Source organism: Heterodontus francisci, chromosome 32 (genome assembly GCF_036365525.1).
Source record: "Heterodontus francisci isolate sHetFra1 chromosome 32, sHetFra1.hap1, whole genome shotgun sequence".
NCBI classification, from domain to species: Eukaryota; Metazoa; Chordata; class Chondrichthyes; order Heterodontiformes; family Heterodontidae; genus Heterodontus; species Heterodontus francisci.
The window spans coordinates 27,682,821-27,709,830 of NC_090402.1; the positions used below are offsets into that span (position 1 = coordinate 27,682,821).

Below are 27,010 nucleotides of genomic sequence, written 5' to 3' on the forward strand. Positions count from 1 at the left end.
CTTTCATGGTCAGATCCACCGACGTCAATCGGTGTTCTTCTCTGACCACTGCCTCCTACTGGCCGACTGTCACTTACAGGACAACCAGCAGGTTGGCAGGGGGACAAGGAAGCTGAATGTTACACTGCTAACCCCAGAGAACATTAAGGAACTTACAAAGTTTGGAGAACCGTGAAATCCAAGTCTCCGATGCACTGGTGGGAAGCGATCAAGGTGAACATCAAGAGGTTCTTTATCCTCAAAAGGTATGCAGAGGGCAAGAGAGAGAGACAGAGGAAAATGTCCTGAGTCCAGAAAAGAATGCAAAATCTTCTCCTGCTACAGTCGATGGAGGTCGAGGTCAAGAAGTATCTCCAAGAGGTGAAGAGCCAGCAGGCCTCGCTCTTTGCCACAGAGGCCTCCAAGATTATCTTCCGGTCCAGAGTCCACTCCGTAGAGCAGGATGAAATGTGCTCGCGTTTCTTCCAAAATGTACACAGAGAGAGAGCTCTGTGATCAGCAGCCTGAAGGAAGAGGATGTTTCGGTAACTTCTTCGCAGTCTGACATACTAAGGATTAGCAAATCCTTTAATGCTGGGCTATATGACATGAAACCCACGGACAGCAAGGCCTCCCAGTTCTTCCTGTCATCTAGCATGGAGGTCTTCGATGAGAGCATGCGGGACAGTCTGGCCAAACTGCTAACTCTGGACGAGCTGACAAAAGCAGACAGGTCCTTCGAGATCAGTAAAACTCCCAGAAGCGATGGCTTACCGGTTGAGTTGTATTCGGCTCTGTGGGATTAGATCGGTGCAGACCTGCTGTACGAGAGTATGCTTCTGGCCGGCGGCATGTCAGAATCCACGAGGAAAGGCATCATCACCCTTATCTACAGGCGGAATGGGTAGAGGGAGGAAATTAGAAATTGGTAGCCCATCTCACTGCTTAATGTAGACTACAAGATTCTGTCCAAAGTCATCGCCAGTCATGTCAAATCTGCTCTGGAGTTGGTGATTCACCCTGACCAGACTTGTACTGTACCCAGCAGGAAGATTTCTGACAGTCTCGCGCTACTCAGGGATACGAACGCCTATGTACAGGACAGGGGGGTGTACTCCTGCCTCATCAGCTTGGACCAGGAGAAGGCCTTTGACAGGATATCGCACACATACATGATGGATGTGGTCTCCAAAATGGGGTTTGGGGAGCAATCCGCAATTGGATCAAACTGCTCTACACAAACATCAGCAATGCAGTCCCAATCAATGGGTGGGAATCAGAAAGTTTGCCAATCAAATCGGGAGTCAGACAGGGCTGTCCTCTCTCTCCAGCTTTGTTTGTTTGCTGTATCGAACCTTTTGCTGAGTCCATTAGGAAAGATGTGGGCATATTAGCAATGACAATCCCAGGCAGCAGAGGCACTCAGGTCAAAGCCTCCCTGTACATGGACGACGTCGCTGTCCTCTGCTCGTATCCGCCGTCTATTCGCAGCCTGATGAGCATCTGCGACCAGTTTGAACTGGCCGCGAGAGCCAAAGTAAATCGCGGAAAGAGCGAGGTCATGTTCTTTGGGAACTGGGCCAACCGATCCCTTGTCCCCTTCAATGTCAGGTCAGACTACCTGCAGGTGCTGGGGATATGGTTCGGAAGGGCCAGGGCGTGCGCCAAAACCTGGAAGGAACGAGTAGCCAAGGTACACCATAAACTGAGCATGTGGGAGCAGCATTCTTTCTCCATTGTGGGTAACAACCGAGTCATCAGGTGCAAAGCGATCACACTGTTGCTGTATGTGGCACGGGTCTGGGCCATACCCCACTCCTGTGCCGTGGCGGTCACCCGAGCCATCTTCCGCTTTATCTGGAGCTGCAAAATAGACCAGGTCAGGACGGACACAATGTTCTAACATACCCAACGTTGCCCTCATCCTGATGACCATCTTTGTGTGTGGCTGCATCAAGCTGTGTGTAGAGCCCCTTATGCAAACACCATGTGCTGAGGTTCTGTCCCCGGTGTTGCAAAGGATGGGTCTGGTCACATTGCTGCGGAACATTCCATCCAGTTGGACCGTGCCGTATCACCTATCCTTCGTGGAAAAGTTTGTGCAGAAAAACATCTTTGATCACCAATCCATCAGGCTGTGGTCTGCATGGAACGTCCTCAAGGCCCTACGGGAAAAGGAGATGGCGGATCCTGTTGGATGGTTTCCCGAACAGACTGCCAAAGTCATTTGGAAGAATGCCTCAACAGAACTTTCAAACAAGCACCAAAACGTAGCTTGGCTGGTGGTGAGAAGAACCCTCCCTGTCAGATCCTTCCTGCATGGCCGGAATCTCACCCCCTCCACACGCTGCCCCCGAGATGGCTGTGGTGGGGAAGAGACCGTTGCTCACCTCCTTCTGGAATGTGCCTACGCTAAGCAGGTGTGGAAAGAGATGCAGTGGTTTTTTTCGAGGTTCATCCCAAGCAGCTCTATAACACAGCAGTCTGTGCTCTACGGGCTGTTCCCAGGGACGCACACCGAGATAAACATCAACTGCTGCTGGAGGACCATCAATTCGGTGAAAACTGCTCTTTGGTCTGCCGAATTTTGCTGGTCTTCCAGCGAAAAGAGTTGTCACGATGGAGTGTTGCAGACTCGCACATTCCAAGGTCCAGGACTACGTGCTGAGGGACGCATTAAAGCTTGGGGCAGCCGCCACAAAGGCTCAATGGGGAAAGACCACTGTGTAAGGTCCTCCCACCGTAGTGAACTGAGGGGCTGGACCCATGGAAACCCTCGGGCTGTATACACCAAATATGGGTTTGCTGTAAAATGGACATGGCATGTAAAATGGAATGGAAGGGTTGTGAGGCAACTCACTCCTGTATTGAAGAAAACGGATTTCCTTTGCACTTTCCGAAATGTCAACTTGGTGCTGTCTTGAACAGTTTTGTAATGTATATATATTTTTTTAAACAGACTTATATGAATAGACTATATTATGAGGAAAAAAAATTGTGATCAAGTCTCTGAAGTGGGGCTCGAATACATCACCTTCTAACTTAGAGATAAAAGTGCTACCACTTAGCTAAGCTTGACACCCAATGTGACACAACCTGTGGGTCTGTATTTTTGTAAATCTTTACATGTGATCTGAAACAGAAGAGTGCATAAATCTGTCAGAATGTTTAAAAATAGACAGCCAACTGGCATAAGAGCCAACATAGTAATTATTTATTTCTGCATTTTTTCTTAAAAAGGTAGCTGTAACACTTAAAAACACAACTCAAACTGCTTTTACACTGCTCCTTTTGGATTCAGAAGGTGCCCATGTACCAGCTCCCGACATTTATATTGTCAAATCTATTGTCCATATCCCAGCACAGACACATAACAGGAAATGGATTTAAACAGCCTCAACATTGGCAGTTCATTCCAGAAATTGAACTAAAATTGAAAAGCAGAATTCCTTTCATTTAGTGTGCAGGAGCTATTTATTCTGTCATGTGCTGTGGGATTTCTACATTTAATTCTGTCAATGCAAAAATTAATGGCAGGTTGTTCCTCTTTTAAGGCCACTTTGTTACTTGCTCCAGCCCTCCATTCTTCTGTTTCTCATGCATTTGTACTGCAGTTCCCCAGGGATCAGTGTTGGGATCCTTGCTTTTCATGATATATATTAATGACCTAGACCTTGGTGTACAGGGCACAATTTCAAAGTTTGCAGATGATACAAAATTTGGAAGCATTGTGAACTGGGAGGAGGATAGTGCAGAACTTCAAAAGGACATAGACAAGTTGGTGGAATGGGCAGACAGGTGGCAGATTAAGTTCAATGCAGAGAAATGTGAAGCGATTCATTTTGGTAAGAAGAACATGGAGAGACAATATAGAATAAAGAGTACAATTCTGAAGGGGGTGCAGGAGCAGAGGGACCTAAGCGTATATGCGCATAAGTCATTGAAGGTGGCAGGACAGGTTGAGAGAACAGTTAATAAAGCATACAGTATCCTGGGCTTTATTAATAGGGGCATAGAGTACAAGAGCAAGGAAGTTGTGTTGAACTAGTTCGGCCTCAGCTGGAGTATTGCGTCCAATTCTGGGCACCGCACTTTAGGCAAGACGTGAGGGCATTGCAGAGAGTACAGAAAAGATTCATGAGAATGGCTCCAGGGATGAGGAAGATAGATTGGAGAAGTTAGGACTGTTTTCCTTGGGGAAGAGAAGGTGGAGAGGTGATTTGATAAGAGGTATTCAAAATCATGAGAGGTCTGGACACAGTAGATAGAGAGAAACTGTTCCCACTCGTGAAAGGATCGAGAACCAGAGGGCACAGATTTAAAGTAATGGGTAAGAGAAGCAAAAGTGACAAGTGGAAAAACTTTTTCATGCAGAGAGTGGTTAAGGCCTGGAATGTGCTGCCCAAGGACATGGTGGAGGCAGGTTCAAGTGAAGCATTCAAAAGGGAATTAGACAGTTAGATGAAAAGGAAGAATGTGCAGGGGTATGGGGAGAAGGCAGGGCAATGGAACTGAGGGAGCTGCTCTTTCGGAGAGCCAGTGTGGACACTATAGGCTGAATGGTCACCTTCTGCACTAACGATTCTGTGATTGTGATTTTACCCCACCCCTTGCCCTTTTGCCCTATTATTGGCAGCCATATTTTCAGACATCTGGACCCCTTGCTCTGCATTCCCTTTTCAAACCTCTTTACCTACTCTACTCCTTTAAGATGCTGCTTAAAATCCACCTCTTTTACCAAGCTTTTGGTCACTCCTCCTAATATTTCCTTCTGTGGCTTTATACCCAATTTTGTATGCTTATGTATGTGATGTGCAGTGGGATGTTTTTCTATATTAAAAACATATACAAATGCAAGATATGTATTAGCCTAGACAGTGACTGGCGGTTGGATGTCTGACCATGGAGGGCATCACATTAGAGCGGATTGTGTTCTCACTTCCCATCCCAGTGTATTTTACAGCCTGAGTCACTGGATACCAAATCAGCGTGACTAGATGCAGCAGTAATGTCCAACTGGCATAAAAACAAGAAATGCTGGAACCACTCAGCAGGTCTGGCAGCATCTGTGGAAAGAGAAGCAGAGTTAACGTTTCGGGTCAGTGACCCTTCTTTGGAACTGACAAATATTAGAAAAGTCACAAGTTATAAGCAAGTGAGGTGGGGGTGGGGCAAGAGATAACAAAGGAGAAGGTGTAGATTGGACAAGGCCACATAGCTGACCAAAAGGTCATGGACTAAAGGCAAACAATATGTTAATGGTGTGTTGAAAGACAAAGCATTAGTACAGATTAGGTGTTAACGGACTGAATATTGAACAGCAGCAAGTGCAAACCTGAAAAAAACAGTGGATAAGCAAACTGAACTAACTAAGATGAAATGAAATAAATGCAAAAAAAAAGATTGTAAAAAAAGAAAAAATAACTAAAAATGAAAGTAAAATGGGGGGCTGACATGCTCTGAAATTATTGAAATGTTCAGTCCGGCAGGCTGTAGTGTGCCTAAATCGGTAGATGAGATGCTGTTCCTCACGCTTGCGTTGATGTTCACTAGAACACTGCAGCAATCCCAGGACAGAGATGCGAGCATGACAGCAGGGGGGAGTGTTGAAATGGCAAGCAACCGGAAGCTCAGGGTCCTGCTTGCGGACTGAGCGGAGGTGTTCCGCAAAGCGGTCACCCAGTCTGCGCTTGGTCTCACCAATGTAGAGGAGACCACATTGTGAGCAGCGAATACAGTATACTACATTGAAAGAATGACAAGTAAATCGCTGCTTCACCTGAAAGGAGTGTTTGGGGCCTGGGATAGTGAGGAGAGAGGAGGTAAATGGGCAGGTATTACACCTCCTGCGATTGCAGGGGAAGGTGCCATGGGACGGGGACGAGGTGGTGGGGGTAATGGAGGAGTGAACCAGGGTGTCGCGGAGGGAACGATCCCTTCGGAATGCTGACAGGGGAAGGGAGGGGAAGAGGCGTTTGGTAGTGGCATCACGCTGGAGGTGGCGGAAATGGCGGAGGATGATCCTTTGGATATGGAGGCTGATGGGGTGGAAAGTGAGGACAAGGGGAACCCTGTCACGGTTCTGGGAGGGCCGAAGGGATCGTTCCCTCCGCGACACCCTGGTCCACTCCTCCATTACCCCCACCACCTTGTCCCCGTCCCATGGCACCTCCCCCTGCAATCGCAGGAAGTGTAATACCTGCCCATTTACCTCCTCTCTCCTCACTATCCCAGGCCCCAAACACTCCTTTCAGATGAAGCAGCGATTTACTTGTCATTCTTTCAATGTAGTATACTGTATTCACTGCTCACAATGTGGTCTCCTCTACATTGGTGAGACCAAGCGCAGACTGGGTTACCGCTTTGCGGAATACCTCCTCTCAGTCCGCAAGCAGGACCCTGAGCTTCCGGTTGCTTGCCATTTCAACACTCCCCCCTGCTCTCATCTCTGTCCTGGGATTGCTGCAGTGTTCCAGTGAACATCAACGCAAGCTCGAGGAACAGCATCTCATCTACCGATTAGGCACACTACAGCCTGCCGGACTGAACATGGAGTTCAATAATTTCAGAGCATGACAGCCCCCCATTTTACTTTCATTTTTAGTTATTTTTTCTTTTTTACATTTTTTACAATCTTTTTTTTGCATTTATTTCATTTCATCTTAGTTTGTTCAGTTTGCTTACCCACTGTTGTTTTCAGGTTTGCACTTGCTGCTGTTCAATATTCAGTCCGTTAACACCTAATCTGTACTAATGCTTTGTCTTTCAACACACCATTAACATATTGTTTGCCTTTAGTCCATGACCTTTTGGTCAGCTATGTGGCCTTGTCCAATCTACACCTTCTCCTTTGTTATCTCTTGCCCCACCCCCACCTCACTTGCTTATAACCTGTGACTTTTCTAATATTTGTCAGTTCCAAAGAAGGGTCACTGACCCGAAATGTTAACTCTGCTTCTCTTTCCACAGATGCTGCCAGACCTGAGTGGTTCCAGCATTTCTGGTTTTTATTTCAGATTTCCAGCATCCGCAGTATTTTGCTTTTATGTCCAACTGGCACTCTGGCCAAGATCATCTTACTCAGCACAGAAAGGGGATTCAATCAAGGCTTTCTGGGTCTGTATACCTTAGTACCACACACATCAGTGCCTTTGCCCACTAAGCCTTGAAACGGTTCAGGATCTCAGGATTTTTTTTTTCTTTTCTTCAGATGTTCAATTACCTAATATGGTATGCCTCGTATAGTTCAACTGCAAGGAAAATTTCCCATTTGCTTAACCCTAGTACCAACTCCTTAAATAGTTGGGCAAAGACACCATCCACTATGTACAAGTCACTGTCAAAGCAGTTCATCATAGACCAACAGGTCAGTCTGATCATTAGCACTTGAGAATAAAGATCCTTCTGCAGTCTGGACTCAATATTCATGAAAACCTCAGAGGATTTTGAAAAATAAAGGGTCACAAAGAGAAAAGACATAAAAAAAACTTTAAAGTATCTCTAACAACTTTGTATGATGGTAGACTTTACATATGTTATGCATGAGGAAAACTGCTTTAAAAACAGGAGCTGAAGTATTTCTGCAATCTTTTAAAGTCATCACAAATCTGGAATTTTAGTAGAAATGCACACATTATTGCAAAGGTCAACTCAGTTACAATTTTGTTTCTCGGTTTACATGTGAATTGTTGTACTCTACAAATTATCAGTGTTGTTTCTCAATCCTCTGTTTCAGAAGAGAAGCTTTTTACAACACCCATTGGATTTTTCAGTTTCCTTCACCAGATAACCCTGGGGCATTCCTGAGCAAGATTCCCACTTCAATGCAAAATCTTCTGGAGGACTCATGCAAGTTAGGGAGAATTGGGAATGGCAAGCTCTTTTTGCATTGGCTCCTTATAACCCAAAAAGGGGAGAGACGTTAATTTTAAATTAAATCACAGATTAAACAGTAGTGATTTTAACTAATACCATTTCTGAAGACCTTAAGAACATCTTTTTGTGAAATAAAAAGACAGAAACAATTCCATGTAGAATGAACTCAAAATGCTAAAACCACAAGAAACATCTCAACTGCTAAACAAAAATGCCATGAAGAACGTCTTTCATTTTAAGAGGGTGATAACCAAGAACAGTTTGCAGAGCTGAAAAAAACCTCTTAAATAGGCCAAGAATTCATTTTTCTTTTTTAAATATATAAAAACAAACAGTCATCTGCTTCTTGTATTTTCAGGCTTAAGTCCTAATACTAACAGCAACGATGATCTGCCTATCTTATGTTGGCCATCATGAGTTTTGACTTGTATCTAAGGATCTAAACAGGAAAGCAAAGAAAAAAGAAACAGATTTGCAACCTCATAACTATGGGAAGATGATGGGGGTGGGGACGGGAAGATGAAGAGAAGTTGCAAATTTTAGCCAGGCCAGAAGAATTAGAGAACAAATATCTGTATTAAGATACTCTGAGCTGTAGTAATGCTTGAAGTGAGATACACTGCAAATCCATCCAAGCATGCATTTATTTGTTTAAAAAAGTAGTTTATATTAAAATCTGTTTCTTAAATTAAAAAATATGAGCTAATTTTCATTCCTAATGAGCAACACTTGGCAGTTTTGTTCTTTGCAGGCAGTTTGTGATACTAGCAGAGGATGCAGAATGGAAGTTAATGTTGAGAAGAATCAGTACAATAATAATGCTCTCCTCCTTAACGCGTGACTGTAACATGATTTCTGCATGGCTAAGATCATAGCACACGTACCTACCACTTTCCATAGGTTCTACTGCTTGATGAAAAATATGTCCGCACTAATGCAAGTTTGATGTTATAATACTGAAGACAATTTGGTCCCTTTAAATCATTATCCATGCTGCCAGAACAGTATGTAAATAACACGTCCTTCAAAATCATAAAAGAAACCATTACATCTTAAAATTATAGAATAATGCTGGCGATAGCAGATTGCAGCAAAGAAAAGTATAACTTCGCATCTCAATGTTTTAGAGTCATATTTCAAAATCCGTTAACTGAAGTTTTTATCCCCAATCCCCAACCTATCCCACAATCCATTTTCTTTATCCCTCAACTTAACTTTTGTTTTAGCAACTTCTCAATTTCTGTTAGTTCTGATATCATCTTACATAATGCATGGAAGTTCCGTACAAGACAAAAAAAGATTCAGTGTGCAGAAGGTTCACTAAAGCCAGTATTCTGGATTAAGCATTGTACAATACCTCAATTAGCTCAATATGTAGAGAATCCAACAAGGGAGGGTGCAGTGCTGGACCTAATTCTGGGGAATGAAGCCGGACAGGTGGTTGATGTGTTGGTGGGGGTGCATTTTGGTGATAGCGACCACAACATGGTACAATTTAAGCTTGTTATGGAGAAAGAAATTGGCCATTACAAATTGCCCCTAGTATAGGTAGGTGGTAGGGAAATATAGGGACAGGTGGGGATTTGGTAGGAATATGGGATTAGTGTAGGATTAGTATAAATGGGTGGTTGATGGTCGGCACAGACTCGGTGGGCCGAAGGGCCTGTTTCAGTGCTGTATCTCTAAACTAAACTAAACTAAACTAAAGAAACAGACAAGTTGCAAAAAAAGGTTTTCGATTGGGGGAGAGCGAATTTAAGTAAAATAAGGCAGGATCTGGCCAAGGTAGACTGGAATGAGTTACTTGTTGGGAAATCTACAGAAGAGCAGTGGGGGGCATTCAAAAAGGAAATGGGGAGGGTACAGGCCCAACATGTTCCCTCTAGGGTAATAGGTAGGAGCAACAAGCCCAGAGAACCATGGATGACCAGAAACAAACATTCAGGGAACGATGAGTAGGAAAAGAGAGGCTTTTAGCAAATACAAAGAGAGCAAATCAATGGAAGCATTAGTGGAATACAGACAGTGTAGGATGGAGCTTAAGAAAGCAACTAGGACAGCAAAGAGGGGACATGAGAAAGCTCTGGCTGGTAAAAGTAGGGAAAATCCCAAGATATTCTATAAGTATATCAATGGGAAGAGGATAACCAGGGAAAGAGTAGGACCCATTAGGGACTAAGGGGGAAATCTGTGGGTGGAGCCAGAAGACATTGGTAGGGTGTTGAATGAATACTTCACATCTGTCTTCACCCAAGAGAATGAGGATGTAGATATGGAACTCAGAGAGAGAGAGAGACTGTGAGGTTCTTGAGCAAATTGTCATAGGGAGTGACAAGGTATTGGAGGTTTTGGAAGGCTTACAAGTGGACAAATCTCCAGGTCCGGACGATTTGTGTCCCAGGATGCTGTGGGAGGAGAGGGTGGAGACTGCAGGGGCTCTGACCCTAATTTCTAATTCCTCTCTGGCCACGGGGGAGGTGCCAGAGGACTGGAGAACAGCTAATGTGGTCCCACTATTTAAGAAAGGTTGTAGAGATAAGCCAGGGAACTGCAGACCAGTGAGTCTCACGTCAGTGGGAGGGAAACTATTGGAGAAAATTCTGAAGGAGAGAATCTATCTCCACTTGGAGAGGCAAAATTTGATTAGGAATAGTCAGCATGGCTTTGTCAGAGGGAGGTCATGCCTAACAAATTTGATTGAATTTTTTGAGCATGTGACCAGGTGTGTAGATGAAGGTAGTGCAGTTGATGTAGTTTACATGGATTTCAGCAAAGCCTCTGACAAGGTCCCACATGGGAGACTTATCAAGAAAGCAAATGCACATGGGATACAGGGTAACTTGATAAGATGGATTCAAAATTAGCTGTAGGAGACAGAGAGTGATGACAGACGGCTGTTTTAGTGACTGGAAGCCAGTGTCCAGTGGCCTACCACAGGGATCTGTGCTGGGTCCTCTATTGTGTGTCATTTATATAAATGACATAGATGACTATGTCGGGGGTAGGATCAGTAAGTTCGTGGACGACACAAAGATTGGCCAAGTGGTTAACAGTGAGCTGGAGTGTCTTAGGTTTCAGGAAGATATAGACGGGATGGTCAAATGGGCAGAAAAGCGGCAGATGGAATTCAACGCTGAAAAGTGAGAGGTGATACACTTTGGAAGGAGTAATGTGACACGGAAGTATTCAATGAATGGCCCGACACTGGGAAGTTCTGAGGAACAAAGGGACCTTAGCGTGTTTGTCCATAGATCCCTGAAGGCAGAAGGGCAGGTTAATAGGGTGGTGAAAAAGGCATATGGGACACTTGCCTTTATCAATCGAGGCATAGATTACAAAAGCAGGGAGGTCATGTTGGAGTTGTATAAAACTTTGGTAAGGCCACAGCTGGAGTAGTGTGTGCAATTCTGGTCGCCACATTATAGGAAGGATGTAATTGCACTGGAGGGGCTGCAGAGACGATTCACCAGGATGTTGCCTGGGATGGAACATTTAAGCTATGAAGAGAGGTTGGATGGGCTTGGGTTGTTTTCGCTGGAGCAGAGAAGACTGAGGGGTGACCTGATCGAGGTGTACAAGATTATGAGGGGCATGGACAGGGTGGATAGGGAGCAGCTGTTCCCCTTAGCTGAAGGGTCAGTTATGAGGGGTCACAAGTTTAAGGTGAGAGGCGGGAGGTTTAAGGGGGATTTGAGGAAGAACTTTTTTACCCAGAGGGTGGTGACTGTCTGGAATGCCCTGCCTGGGAGGGTGGTAGTGGTGGGTTGCCTCACATCCTTTAAAAAGTACCTGGATGAGCACTTGGCACGTCATAATATTCAAGGCTATGGGCCAAGTGCTGGCAAATGGGATTAGGTAGACAGACAGGTCAGGTGTCTTTAATGCATCGGTGCAGACTCGATGGGCCTCTTCTGCACTGTATTATTCTGTGATTCTGTGAAAATTAGAAATCACAGAATTTTTATAGAAGGCAACTATTCGGTCAATGCACCTATACCTCCAAAAGAAACTTATCAATTTAGATCCTTTGCCTTGTCCTTTCCTCATACCCTTTAAATTAAAAAAAAAATCTATCCACTTCCATTTTAAAAGTCATTAGGAATTTTGTTCGCATCAGTTTCTGATCAGACATGGAATGTCCCATCATTCATTCAGGCAAAAAAAAATTTTTTTTCTCAACATTCCCTTCTTTGTTCTTTAATTTATGCCATCCAGTTACCAACTTGACTAGCTGAAATACCTTTTCCCTATTTACCTCGTATAAAACCTTTCAGTTTCAAACATCTCTAATGACAGCATTCCCACCTCAAAGTTAAAAAGTGAAGGCTTCAAGCCCCACTTCAGATGGCCCCAGCAAATGGGGACTATGAAAATTGTTTCTAAAATACTGGGATGACATCCAATGGACTACTTGACTAAAATGGGTACATCCCACTTCCCAACATAAAAGATAGATGAGGTTCTTTAGCTTCAGTTGCAGGCCTAGGAGATGGTAGTCTAAAGATTAAAAACCTTGAAGTCAAAGGGAATTCAACTCAACTAGTAAATGGCACGTGCAAGACTCTGCTGCTCGTATCCTAACTTGCACCAAGTCCTGTTCACCCAACACCCCAGTGTTCGCTAACCTAGATTGGCTCCCAGTTGTCATGAAAACCCTACATGTCAAAAGGGGAAGATTAGCTTCATTGGTTGGAACCTTACAAAAGACTTAATGGGAAAATCCTACAAGTAACATTAAAAAAAACTGCAGCCAAGATGGCCATGCAATTTACATTTGAAACACCAAAAGATCAAACTGGAGCCTAGCCAGAACAATGGGGTGCTCTCAGTGATTAAATTACCTAGAATGGCCTTATCAACACAGTTGTCAAAGCCATCTACACCCATTGACTTTGAAAGAGCCAACCTCCTTCAGGTGTGACTGGATAGCTTGTGGTGTAGCACCTTGAATCTCAGAGAAGATTCCAGTAAAATCTCATTAAAACAACAAAGGGGCTGATAGCATCATGTGACTGCCCGCGCAGCTCTGGAGAAACTGTCAGCTTTGTCACACAGAAAGCAGACAGGAGTAACTGAAAAGCCATCAACGAAGCAGGTCGCTCTCTCCCCCTCCCCAGCAAGCATCAAGAGAAGATCCGGCTGTGACTGGGAACCCTGTTAAGCCTATGGACTGCCACAGCTAGCAACCAGGGGACGAGAATTAAGCCCTCTTCTGCCTTCAGGAGCCCCGAGCAAAGCAAGCCCACCACCGTGCACGTGGCCCAGCGAGGACTTCAGGAATATAATTTCATCTGAGGATTATTGAACTTACAAACTGTACTTAAATTCCATTTATTCCAGACTTTAATCCAACCACAAAATCTGTTTTCCTTCTAATATATCGGTATGTTTGTGAGTCTTGCGTGAATGTGTAGAGTATTTTTAACTGGGTTAGAGTGTTGAGTAATAAACTTACATCTTTCTTGATTAAACTCAAGAAAACCTGCCTGATTGGTTCTGTTGCAATCACATTAAAGGAACAGAAGCAGGTGCTCACTGAGGTGGTAAGTTTAACCATTATGTTAAAAAAGATAAACCCTGTTGCAGCCAAACAAGAGAAGTGGCAAAAGGGGAGTCTGAGACCCCCCTCCTCACCTGGGTGCAACAGTCTAGCAAACCCTTGATTTGAAAATTCTCATTCTTGTTTTCAAATCCCTCCATGGCCTTTCCACCCCTATCTCTAACTTCCTTCAGCCCTACCCTTGGCCCAGACCATGGAGAGAGTACAGAAAAGACTCACTGAGAGGAGACCGAACTATATGGCTCGCAAAACTGGATACAATATATTAATTGTGGCCTAACCAACGATTTGCAGAAGTCTAGCATTACTTCTACCATGGCTCAGTGGCAGCACTCTCGCCAGAGTCAGAAAGTTGTGAGTTTAAGTCCACTCCAGAGGTTTGAGGACAAAAATCTAGGCTGACACTCCAGTGAAATATTTGGGAGCACTGTACTGTCAGAGGCGCTGCCTTTTCAACTAGACGTTAAACTGAGAACCCGTCTGCCCTCTCAGGTGAATGTAAAAGATTCCATGGCACTATTTTGAAGAAGGGAGTTATCCTTTGTGTCCTAGCCAACATTTATCTTCAAGCAGCATTACTAAAACAGAACTTTTGGTTATCACATATGTATTTCCCCCACTCATTCTTTCTTCCAAAATGCATGAACACAAATTTCTCTTATTGATATAATCTAATATCTCCTGAAAACACTTATGGTCCTCTTCACAGTTAATAATACTCCTCGTTTTTGTGTCATATGGAAATTGTGATACTGATCTTCCAGAACGAACATACGCACACACATTAACCACTTTTTTTGTTTTGTCCTTTAACCAACTTCCTATCTATGGTATCAGATTCCCTTTAGTACCCTGGGACTTACTTTCAATCGATATTAATAACTTAGATAACGGGACCGGACCGAGTGTAACGCATTCAAATTTGCTGATATCAAGTTAGGTGAGAAGGCAAACTGAAAGGAGGATACAAAGAGGAGAAAATGAGCAGAATAAGCCAAATACTCCAGAGTTTAGAAGAATGAGAAGTCATCTCACTGAAATATAGAAAATTCTTAAAAGGCCTTGACAGGCTAGATGCTGGCAAGATATTTCCCCTGGCTGGAGAGTCTAGAACAAGGGGCCACAGTCTCAGAATAAGGGGTCGGCCGTTAGGACTGAGATGAGGTGAAATTCCTTCACCCAAAGAGTTATGAACCTTTGGAATTCTCTACGCTAGAGGTCTGTGGATGCTCAGTTGTTGCGTATATTCAAGTCAGAGATCAACAGAGTTTTGGATACTAAGGGGATCAAGGGATATGGGGACAGTTGGGGTAAGGTGCAACCGGGGTAGAAGATCATCCATGATCTTATTTGAATGGCAGTGTAGGCTTAAGGAGCTAAATGGCCTACTCCTGCTCCAAATGGCACCATATCAAATAAATTTTCTAAATCCATATAAACATCCACTGCATTTTAATCAATATTTTCCATTACTTTCTCAGATAATTCTCATCAGCCACACCCTGCCATCTACAAATTGTTGTTTGCTGTCCTCAATTAACTCATATCTTTCTAAGCAAGAATTGATTTTATCCCGCGGAATGGCCTCTAAACACTAACTCACAATCATGATAGGCGACTAATCTCCCTTTCTGAACATTGGCAATGCTCCCGTGACATAACTTCCATATCCAAACATGATCAGGAATGAGTCCCTGCAATTTTCTTTCCGACTTAGTTCAGCATTCTTGGATACTACACATCAGCACCTGCTATCCTTTACATTCAAGTCACTCCAATTATTTAATGTTTCCTTATTTTCAGTTACCTAATTGTTCCACCTCCTCATTTTCTATGCTTTCATGCCCATTACCACACTTTTGTGAAAACTAAGATAAAGGGTACTAGCAACCTAATGATCAAGAGTTCAAATCCCACCACGGCAGATTGTGAAATTGAATTCAATAAATCTTGACTAGCATTAAAGGAAAAAGAAATGAACAGGTCATAAAAAACCTAATTGGTTCATTAATGTCCTTCAGGGAAGCGAACCTGTCACTCCTAACCAACTAGTCTGAGCTCCTGGGGCATAATTTCCAAGTTTACAGATGACACGAAACTCGGAAATGTAGTAAACAGCGAGGAGGATAGGAAGACTTCAGGAGGACATAGCCAGACTGGTGAAATGGCAGATATATGGCAGATGCAATTTAAACTTAGAAGTGTGAAGTAGCATTTTGCTAGGAAGAATGTGGAGAGGCAATATAAACAAAATGGTATAATTTTAAAGGGGGTGGAGCAACTGAGAGATCTAGGAATGTATGTACACAAATCTTTTGAAGGTGGCAGGACAGGTTGAGAAGGCCATTAAAAAAGCATACAGGATCCTTGGCTTTATAAACACAGAAGTATGGAGTACAAAAGCAAGGAAGTTATGCTAAACCTTTTTAAGTCACTGGTTAGGCCCCAGATGGAGTATTGTGCCCAATTTTGGACACCAGACTTTAGGAAGGATGTCAATACTTAAAGCTGAAATATTTGCAAGGCTATGGGGAAAGGGACTAATTGGATAGTTTTTTCAGAGAACCAACAGAGGTAAAAGGGCCAAATGGCCACCTTCTTTGCTGCATCACTCTATGATTTGATGATTGTGGTATAATGGTACTGCCATTGCTAACTTCAGTTCAGAGTTCAATATTTTTAAGCCTTAAGCTTGGTTTTGGATTCTGGATTTGATACTTTGGACTCCAGAGTATAAAGGAAGATCCCACATCCACATCCTTGGGAAGTCTACTTTTTGAAAAGAACTCTTCCAAAGCTCTTGAAAATTATTTTTAAAAACTTGGTAAGAAATAGATAGTTTCTAAAGATATTTTAAGTTCCTTCTGGACTGATTCAAGTTTTGTTTTCAAAATGATCAGTTTCTGTATTTTTCTGCTTCAGTATGATACTCATAAATAAACCTGAATACTAGCTTATCACTTTAGAGAGTAGACAGAAGAATGTGGTGGTGTCAGGCAGTTGTTGATTCAAGAGTCTTTACAGATATGAACAAGTAATCTGAACTGACACTTCAGTACAGTACTGAGGGACTACTCTCCTCAAAGAAAAACCCTTGATCCCTCCATTGCATGCAAATTACCACCCCACCTCCAACCTCCCTTTCTTTTCCAAAGTCCTTGAATGTGTTGTCGTCTCCTGAATCTTTCCCAGAACTCCACGTCTGAATCCCTCCAAATCAGGTTTTGGCCATACCAAAACAGCTCTTATCAAAGTTACAAATGACATCCTATGTGACAGTGACCACGGTAAATTATCCTTCTCAACCTGCCCGCAGCCTTTGACGTGGTTGACCACACCATCCTCTCAGATGCCTCTCCACCATCATCCAGCTAGGTGAGACTGCATTCGCCTGGCTCCATTCTTATCTATCGAATGGTGGTCAGAATCAGCTGCAATGGCTTCACCTCCCACTCCTACAGTTAATTCTGGTGTCCCCCAAGGATCTATCCTTGGGCTGCTCCTACTTCTCATCTACATGCTGTCCATCAGCGACATCATCTAAAAACACAGCATTAGTTTCCACATGTATGCTGATGACCCAGCTTTACTTCACCACTACCTCTCTCGACTCCTCCACTGTCTGTTTGTCAGGCTGCTTGCCCAACATAATGATGTGCAGGATGAGCAGAAATTTCCTCAAATATTGGACAGACCAAAGCCATCGTCTTCCATCCCTGCTACAACTCAGTTCCCCATCCATCGACTCCATCCCTCTCCCTGGAAATTGTCTGAGACTGAACCAGACAACATTGGCATCATATTTGACCCCAAGATGAGCTTCCCACCACGTATCACTCCACCCTTGGGCAGTGCCTTCTGTTGCCAAAACCCTAAGCTCTAGAAATCCCGCCCCCACACCTCTCTGTCTCTCCACCTCACTTTCCTCCTTTGAGACATTCTTTAAAACCTACCGCTTTGACCAAGCTTTTGGTCATATGCCCTAATATCTCCCCACGTGGCTTTCTGCTTTATAACACTCCTGTGAACTGCCTTGGGGCATTTTATGTTAAAGGCGCTATTTAAATACAGGTTGTTGCTGTTGTGGAGTATCAATTGTCAGACATCAAGGGCAGAATTTTCCTTCCCAGGCAATTTGTGGGGGAGGGGGGGGGGGGGCGGGGGGTGCAGCAAAACAAACAGCCACCAGCCCCAATTTTCACGGGGGAACTCCCTTAATTGGGCTAGAACGGGTTCAGCAGCCGATCAGAGGCTGCGGGGCAATTACAGAGGCCGGACTGTTCAAATGCAGGTCTGATTTAAACAGACTATTTCACTTCTTTAAGTTCAGGTTGGAAGATCATAGAATGTCTCAGGAGAGGCAGAGGTCTGGAACCCAGGGGAGGGCAGCACACTGATTTGCTGATGCGGATTTGGAAGTCCTCCTCGAGGCTGTAAGGAAGAGGACCTCCATCTATGCGTATTTGGGACGCCAGACCAAAAAGGAACAACTGGTAATGCTTTGTTTCATTACTGGTTAAGTCTTGTTTTATAATAAACGGATAATTTTGTTGTTTACTAAAGAAACCTGGTTGATGTATTTTATTTTGGGATAAAGAGTAGATTATATGGTTGACTGCATCGGTAACTGGGTAAACATTTAAAAAATGTGCATTGTAACCTGTGGAGAAGTGGAACTAGAAAAGACAGTGCACTCCTCCCGCCTCGGTCTTAACACTGCTCCTGAACATGGAAGGAATGTGTGCCCTAGGCTATTACTAACCCCCCTTAGAATGGTCAAAGCCATACTGCTGAGGACCTGCCAGTACTGAAACATGCAGCTAGCATTGGCCAGAGAGGCCAGCAGTGCCCCATCTTGCTCTTTTGTTCTTGCAGGAGGAGGGAGTCATAATGACCACGAGAAGGCACAGACAGAAGGAGGGTTTCCCTACCATCACATCATTACCAACATGGAGGAGAGCGCCATGGACATCGCCAGGGTTGTGGACCTCAAGGAAGTCTAGCAAGTTGAAATGGGCACCCATGGTGGAGATGGTGATTGGAGAGCACAATGCTTTCATTAAGGGAGAGCATTGCATTCCACCCTATCCGATAGCATACCGAAGACGGAGTTGCACTAGGAAGCATCAGTACTGCAGAGGCTTCTACTTCTCAAGGCCAGTTATAGTTTAGAGATACAGCACTGAAACAGGCCCTTCGGCCCACCGAGTCTGTGCCGACCATCAACCACCCATTTATACTAACCCTACACTAATCCCATATCCTTACCACATCCTCACCTGTCCCTATATTTCCCTACCATCTACCTATACTAGGGGCAATTTATAATGGCCAATTAACCTATCAAGGTGCAAATCTTTGGCATGTGGGAGGAAACTGGAGCACCCGGAGGAAACCCATGCAGACACAGGGAGAACTTGCAAACTCCACAAAGGCAGTACCCAGAATTGAACCCGGGTCGCTGGAGCTGTGAGGCTGCGGTGCTAACCACTGCACCACTGTGCCGCCCTTATCATGATCTCTTTTTGTGTTCCCCACAGGTGTAGACATCACAGCAATGAGACCTGCTCCGTCACCATCACTGGGACAAATGCAGCAACATCAGCACTCTGAAGAGGCACCATCACACTTACACGCACACCCTGCACCAGTGCAGATAGTGTCACCCTAATGAGTCCTCACATGCTGTTAGGTAGGGTGGCACTGGGTGATGAGCACAGGACTAATGTGCAAGAGGAGGTGCCAGATTAAGCTCTGTATGAAGGACATACACAGCCCTGCTCATCTGGGCACAGATGCAGGGCCTCAGGAGTGACAGGAATGTAGGCTCTACCTGGACCAGCAGCAACAGATATACTCACATGTCGGAGAATGGAGGAGTCCATCCAGCTCATGTGCGCTACCACGGCACAGGGTTTTGAGCGCATAAACTCCTCCATTTAGTGGCCAACCTCAGAGAGCTATATGCGGCAGCACTTGGAATGCATGCAGGAACTGTGCATTGTCATTCACAGGATGCATGCCACACAAAGTAGCCTTGACCAACCAGTGACGCTGATGGCACAGGGATATATGAAGGGGATGCCAGTAGTGCCCTAGCTGGTAAGCCCCTCCAGCCATCCGGAGTGCCAAGGGCTGAGGCAGTCACCGAGGATGATAAGGGTGCACTCCCTCACAGGTGCCATCATCATCGGCCTCCTTGCTTCCTCTGGAGGGAGCATCTGTACAGCAGGGCCCAGTGACGAAGGCTGCCCCTGCAATAATGCAGGTGCAACAGCCTCTAGAGGTACCCCCACGGGCAACTCCACAATGAGGACAACCATCATGTAGATCTTAGCCGCAGATAGAGACAAGTGAGCAGGCTGTCTCCACCTCTTCAGAGACCACAAGGGGAGCACAGTGTAAAAGTTGCCAAGCATGGAGGCCACCATGCCAGACAGAGCACTGAGTGGGTCACTCGGGTGTCTTCTACCTGTAACTGTTTGCCTTTATGAGCACTGTGCAAATATTGACACATGAAGCCAGACTTGTGCACCTCCTTTTATTGATGGTGGGACAAGAAAAAAAAAAGGTATGACGAAGTGGCGAAGGGGTGTAAGGGTCCGTCTACAGTGATGGTGAAACCTCTGGGCATATGTACATCCTTCATGGGCAGCAAGAGTTTCTATGTTCCAGGCTGTATCTTCAATGGAAGTGTTAGCACAGGCAGCTCAAATTAGTTCCAGACCATGCTATTGCTCCTGGGTCGGAGGGGCTCAGTTGAAACGAGGCTGAACCAGATGATCCGTGACGTTAATGGCATCCTGATGAGACCCTAGAGCCCCGGGCCGGGCTGGGCCCAGCAACCTCGCTGTGCAGCTGGAGCACCTTGGTGTTCTGCACTGTCCCCTCCATCTCCTCTTCCACATCCTACTCCTCCTCCATTGAGCTGTCCTTCCAGGGCCTCACCCTCTTCAAGGTCCACACCTCCCTGGAGGGGCATGTTATGGAGAAAACAGCAGACCAACACAATGAGCAAGACCCTTGCAGGAATGTATTGCAGGTCACCACCTGACTGTCCAGGCACCGGAACCGCATCTTTAGAAGGACAATGGCCTGCTCGATGGTGGTCTTAGTGAGCAAATGGCTTCGGTAGTATTGCCTCTGTTGCTGGCTCCTGTGGAGGGGTGAGTAGCCATCTCTTTAAGGGATATCCCTTGTTCCCTAGAACCCATCCACGGAGTTTGAGGGGTTGGAGTGAAGAGCTGTGGCAACCTGGACTGCTGGAGGACGAAAAAATCATGGCAGCTATCAGGAAAGAGTGCGCACATGTGGAGGAAGCTCTTGTGGTTGCAGACCAGCTAAACTTTCAGGTAGCGGAAACCCTTCCTGTTGATGAATCTGACTGGCCGGTCACTGGGTGCCTTGATGGCCACAAGGATGTAATCGACAATGCTTTGCACCTGGGGGGAATCCACTGCCCTTTGTGCCTGCAAGACTGCGTCTGTCTGGATTTGGATGTACTATCCAGCTCTCACAAATAGGGCCTCAGTAATCCGTGAGTTGCAATAGTCTGCAGACATTTGCGAGATGCCAAAGTTCACAGCTTGTCCTTGGACGGAATCAGAAACAAAGTTGTTCAAGGCCACAATGACTTTGATAGCTACTGGCAGGGCATGGCGATCAGGGCTACAAGGTGCATGGTCTGCGGTGACAAGAGTACAGATCTGCGACCATCTCCCTGGAGAGTTACAGTCGCCTGTGGCACTGGTTCTCGGTCATCATCAGGTCCTCTGTCTTCGGCGTTAGATCCTATAGTGAGGGTATGGTCTCCATGTCCTTCCTGTCCCTCGTCCCTCTTCTCTGCCCTCCTAATGCCCGGGGTTTTGCTTTTCCTGTGAGGGTGTTGCTCCTCATCACCACTGGACCCAAAATCTGAGAGTCGTGCCCCCATTGCCAGGTGCTGCCTTCATTGTGCTTAGGTGGTTCTTCTAATTGTGTTTGTCTGTCTTGTCCCCTCCTCTTATGTCCCCATGATGCCAGGAGGGTGATGACCCCTGCAATGCCTGAGCACTTCTGTACACTTTCCCTGCAACCTGCACTGACCCGGTGGCACCTGTGCGCCATTCACCCTTTCATGGGGCCCACCTAATTCCCTGGCGCAGCCACAACTAGCTCCCCACTGTGTGTTTGCCTCCATTTATCTGGTCTGTCCCACAGTGCCTGCAGCCCATGCGCCAATGTCAAAATTCAGCACATGCCCCTCAACGATCTTTTTAACAATGCTAATTGGGGCTGTTAATGGATCAAGTGGGATCTCCAGGTACCCTCTCCCACCCTGGTGAAACTCGCCAGTGCCAGGAAACTGGTATGCCAGCTGGCGCTGGTGATTTTGTCCCTGCCTGCCTCCATTCCTGCCCAAGACGGGACCTGAAAAACTCAGCCCGAGTCTTTCAGATTAGGCATTAAACAAACAGAAGCCTAGTCTGCTTGCTCAGGTAGATGTGAAATATAATATTGCACCATTCAAAAGCAGGGAGCTCTGGCCAACCTTTCCTCATCAACCAAAACACTGCTCTCAATCATATCCAAAAACATTATCTGATCACTCATTGGCTGTTTGTGGGATCTTGCTGTCTGCAAACTGGTGGCCATAAATTATCTTGGCAAATCTGTTGCAGGTATAGGGATTAAACCTCCTCTGTATTTCATCACATGCTCTCATATGATCTTAATCTTCAGAAGCCAGGAGAATACTAGTGGAATGTGACAAACAAATGTATTGAACAATAAAAAGTTAACAGCAGTAGTAATATTATAAGTTTTATAGTTGTTAATTTTCTCAATTAGGTAGAAAATAATAAATCACAGATGATGCACTCATCTATAATATACACAATGAATATCAATAATTAATATATAGCCAACCCACAAGATACCTGTATTCAAATTAAATGGCTTAGTCAATCTTGGATACTTGGCTCAAGAAAGATAACTAATCTAGGGCACGCTGTTCTGTGAATCAAGCTGATTTTTTTAAAAAACCCTTTGTATACTATGACAATTTAATGAAGTTAATATTACAACATATTGCACATAAAAATACTTCATTGCTGTCACAGACATTTCCATCAAGTTTTAAAAGCAACATTATAGCTGAAGACCTAAAATATTAGAGAATGGGTACCCAAGAATAATAATACAACCATAACCCAATGAAAAAAGCTCAGATGACATTATATGTGCAAAGCTTAAGCAGTTTATTATTCATTTGAAGCCCAAGATTATATTCCATTCTGAAGTCAGCAACTGCTATAAATATATACAATGGTATAATTATTATCCAGAATGAATGTATGGCTGAATATCATGTAACTTCCTGGTCACCTGGCTTTAAGTTCATATATCCCAAGAATAGAAGAGATATACTAGCTTATTAAGTAGAAAAAAATTGAAGGGACAAAACCAATGGAAACCAAGGGACAGCTACAAAAGCAAGACAGAAGAATGAAATGATCAATGTCTAGCAAGAACAAATAGCAATATATAAGAAGCAATGTGCACCCATGCATGATACACTATTCCTTAATACCAAATATTATGTCACCAACCATATTTGGAATTAACTGAAGAAACTGATAATATGTATTTCAAGATCCAAGGCATCCATATCTGTTCCTCTGTCACTTTTGAATGCAACCCAATTTGATCACACCTTCTAGGGTGCAGAACATTTCACAACTGAAGGTATGCTAACCACATACAGTTTAATCAACACTCACAAGCTGATCATTCCATCACATGTGCCCTGGGATGGCAGGATTGTCTTACGAGGAGAGACTGAGGAAACTGGACCGGTATGCTGTACAGTTTCGAAGAGTGAGAGGTGATCTCGTTGAAACTTAAAATTCCTACAGGTTGTGATAGGGTGGATGTAGATAGGATGTTTCCCCTGGCTGGTGTGCCTAGAACCAGGGGTCTCAGAATAAGGGGTAGGCCATTTAAGACTGAGATGAGGAGGAATGGTCTGCTCTTGCTCCTATGTAATAAATTGAGATTGTAACATAGTGACCGTAGCAAATTCAAAACAAAAAGTGGGAAAATGAGCTTAATTCAGGAAGCAGCTCAGTTCCTGAAAAGTATAAAAAGTTATAAAGGCACAGAATATGCACATCCATTAATTGGTTTAATACTAGTGACATTTACATCAGTAACTTATCTGCCAGTATACAAAATTGACAATTGCAGATCATGCTTCAACATAGAAAAATATCACATGCTTTAGAAAAAGGGAAAAAAAATGAAACAGATGCTGAGTCAGAATGAGAGATGAATAAAAGCTTCAGTGAAAGGTCGGTTTTAAGCAAATTTTTAGAACAGAGGCAGATAGGTTTAAGTAGGGAGTTCTAGAATATGGCCAAAGCTTCAGTACCAAAGGTGGCAAGGGGCTGAAAGAATCCAAGCACAGGCAAGGCTACAGGAGGCTACAGATGTAGGCTGAAATTAAGCTTTGCAGAGAAATGGTGAGGATTCTAAATTCAATGCACTGGGGCACAAGGTGCCACTGTAGATCAACAAGAATGGCAGTAATGGGCAAACCTGATTTAATACAAGGCAGAATGTAGGTAATAAAAACAGAAAATGCTGGAAATACACAGCAGGTCTGACAGCATCTATGGAGAGAGAATCAGAGTTAATGTTTCAGGTCTGTGATGAAAGGTCACAGACCTGAAACGAGAGTTTCTCTCTCCAGAGATGCTGCCAGACATGCTGAGTATTTCCAGCATTTTCTGTTTTTATTTTAGATTTCCAGCAGTATTTTGCTTTTGTACTATTGTAGAATGTAGGTATCTAAATTTATGGAGGATGGAAAGCCATCATGGAGAATATTGGAGAAATCAAGTCTAGTATTGGCAAAAATATGGATACAGGTTTCAGTGGCACTAAGGGGATTTAGTGGTACAAGTAAGCAGTCTTGGATGAGAGAATGGAAGTATTGTTTAAAACTCACTTCTGGACCATATGATGTTACCCACAATCCAAAAACAAGTTAAAAACTGAATAAATGAAATTGCTCTCCACAGGAAAATAATTTTCTTGCAACTCATCATCATCCTCCAGATTTGTCTTCCTAGATGAGACAAAATACTGTGCAATTAAAGTAACCTCCTGAACATATGAGAATTGGAGTCTGCTTATGAGAGATTGCTGGTGCAAAACCTTTTTAAAGCTCTGATTAGGCCACAATTAGAGTATTGCATCCAATTCTGCTCACCACACTTTAGGAAGGATGTGAGGGTCCTTGAAAGGGTGCAGATGAGATTTAACAGAATGGCTCCAAGGATGAGGGATTTTAGCTACAAAATTAGGTTGCAGAAGCTGGGCTTGTTCTCCTTGGAGAACAAGAGGTTGAGGGGAGATTTGATAGAGGTGTACAAGATGATAACAGGTTCAGATAAGGTAGACAAAGAAACGCTGTTTCCATTAGCTGATGGTACAAGGACTAGGGGACGCAGATTTATCATTTTGGGCAAGAGATGTGGGGGTTATGTCAGGAAGAACTATTTAAAAAAATGCAGTGAGTGGTAATTACCTGGAACTCAATCCATTTGAGGGTGATGGAGGTGGAGATGATCATGATTTCAAAAGAAAATTGGATAGGCATTTGACAGAAATAAACTTGCAAGGCTACGGGGAAAGAACGGGGGGTGGGAGGAAATGGGGCTGACTGGATTGCTCTACAAACAGCTGGCATGGACTTGATGAGCCCAATGATCTCCTATGAATTCTATGACTCTACGGTCAATTATCTAAAATTTGAATTAAAACCAAGAGCCCCTGGTTCAAATCACTGGGCATTTAAACATTTGACTACTTCACACTCACACAGAAAAAAAAGGGTCACAGGGTCTGGAGAAGGGGAAATCCTCCTGTTAGGATTCCTTGGTTTGATGAACTGGATTTTTGGCAGTAATTTTTCCACACAATTATGCCATCAGGCAGATGTTGAATTATATACATGGGGGTGGAGCAAAAGAAAGGTCCTTGGACATCACCTGGGGCTGGTTACAAAGTGGCACTGACCAAGGTTTGGACCAGGTTTCCTTCCCATCTCCCTTCATCTGGGTCACAGGGTGCAAAATCTAAGAGGAGGAAAGAAACACATTTAAGGAAAAAAAAAAATCAGTCCATGATTTCAGCGATCCCCGGTGCATAGCACAGCTACAATATTCAGGCATTTTGCCAAAAGTTATCTTCTTTCCCTCCCTCAATAGATACTGTTATTTAAAGACATCACCTCATCCCATCTGCATTTAACTTGCATAATTATTTTCATTAATCTGTGTAGGTGGGCTGGGATTGCTAGGCTAGTGACACCAATGATCTATTTTAAGAAAAGAAAACCACATAGTAGAAACCACCATCAGGTACTATGATGACACTTCCAACAGTAACACCCATGAAACAGAACTAGGTGGGCCTCATGCCAGGTCTGATGGCAGCTTGTAGAACATTAATTTTAAAGTGCTTTCAGTATGCAGGAAGTACCTTTGATGTTTGTTTGTTTTTAAAAAAGGATGTACTATTTAATTTGTCTACAACTAAACCTAGTAATCAACCTGATCACCTCCTTTTGGGGCTGAAAAGGTTGAAATTCAGGATGGGTCAGTGAATTAGAAGATTGGACAAAACATCCAAGTTCAAAGACCAGATCTTCCTGATAAGATGGTTCTGACTCAAAGAAACAAAAGCCTTTCAATTAAAAGTGTTCTTCGACACTATTTCTTGCCTCTAAGTCAAATTGAAAGCCATACTACTGAAAGATGATGTTGAAATGTTCCTCCTCATTATCCTCTGCTTTAGCCACTAATAAGATTGTTGCTGAAATGTTCCAACAGGAACTCCAGGAAGGTCTTATTTCTATTTCTTGTTTTGGGTTAGCAGTTAGTATATTTACCAACTGAAGGAAAATTATTTTACTTCAGCATGCACAAATAGCTTGCCAATTTAGGAGAGGGTGGGGAGGGAGCCAATATGACTTTTAAAGTAATGAGTGATTTTTAAAATTTAATTCTCCGATGTGTCAAGGCTAGGATATGCTCATCCCTAGTTTTCCCCAGAAGGGAGTGCTGTACCTTCTTCTTGAACCATTGCAGTCCATAGGGAGTTCACAAGGAGCTTGTAAGGTCACTTCAACAGGCAATTAAGAGTCAACCACTTGGTGTATTACTGAAGCCACATATAGACCAGACCAGGTAAGGACAGCAAGTTTTTTTCCCTTAAGGACATTAGTGAACAGTTGGGCTTTTACAATGATCTGACGGCTTCATGGTCATTGTTACAGATACCAGGTTTTTATTTCCAGATTCTTTAAAAACTGAATTCAAATTTGTAAACTACCATGGTGGGATTTGAACTCATATCCTCTGGATTATGAGTCCAGACCATGGATTTCTAGTCTAGTAACATTACTACTGCAGCACTGTACCCATGTTTTTGTAAATTAAGAGATTATGATTAGCAAAAAACACATCAAAATACATACCTGGAAAATCTAAGGAAAAGTTGGTCAAACCTTGGGACATTACATTTATTAAAGACCATTCAACATGGATT

The 27,010-nt window shown here is 43.9% G+C and overlaps 1 protein-coding gene across 12 annotated transcripts in view; it reads right to left on the reverse strand.

Annotated features, from left to right (window-relative positions):
- rc3h2 (ring finger and CCCH-type domains 2) overlaps window positions 1–25,538 on the reverse strand; it is a 90,649-nt gene extending 65,111 nt beyond the window's left edge. For 9 of the 12 annotated variants that reach the window (XR_010969001.1, XR_010969002.1, XR_010969000.1 and 6 more), the window contains exon 1: window positions 25,450–25,532. The gene's annotated coding sequence lies outside the window, so the exon portion shown is untranslated. Of the gene's footprint in view, window positions 1–753; window positions 869–25,279; window positions 25,407–25,449 lie in introns of those variants that run through there. The other 3 variants (XM_068012547.1, XM_068012546.1, XM_068012549.1) reach the window with 3 other exon arrangements.
- Window positions 25,539–27,010: the final 1,472 nt, after the last annotated feature.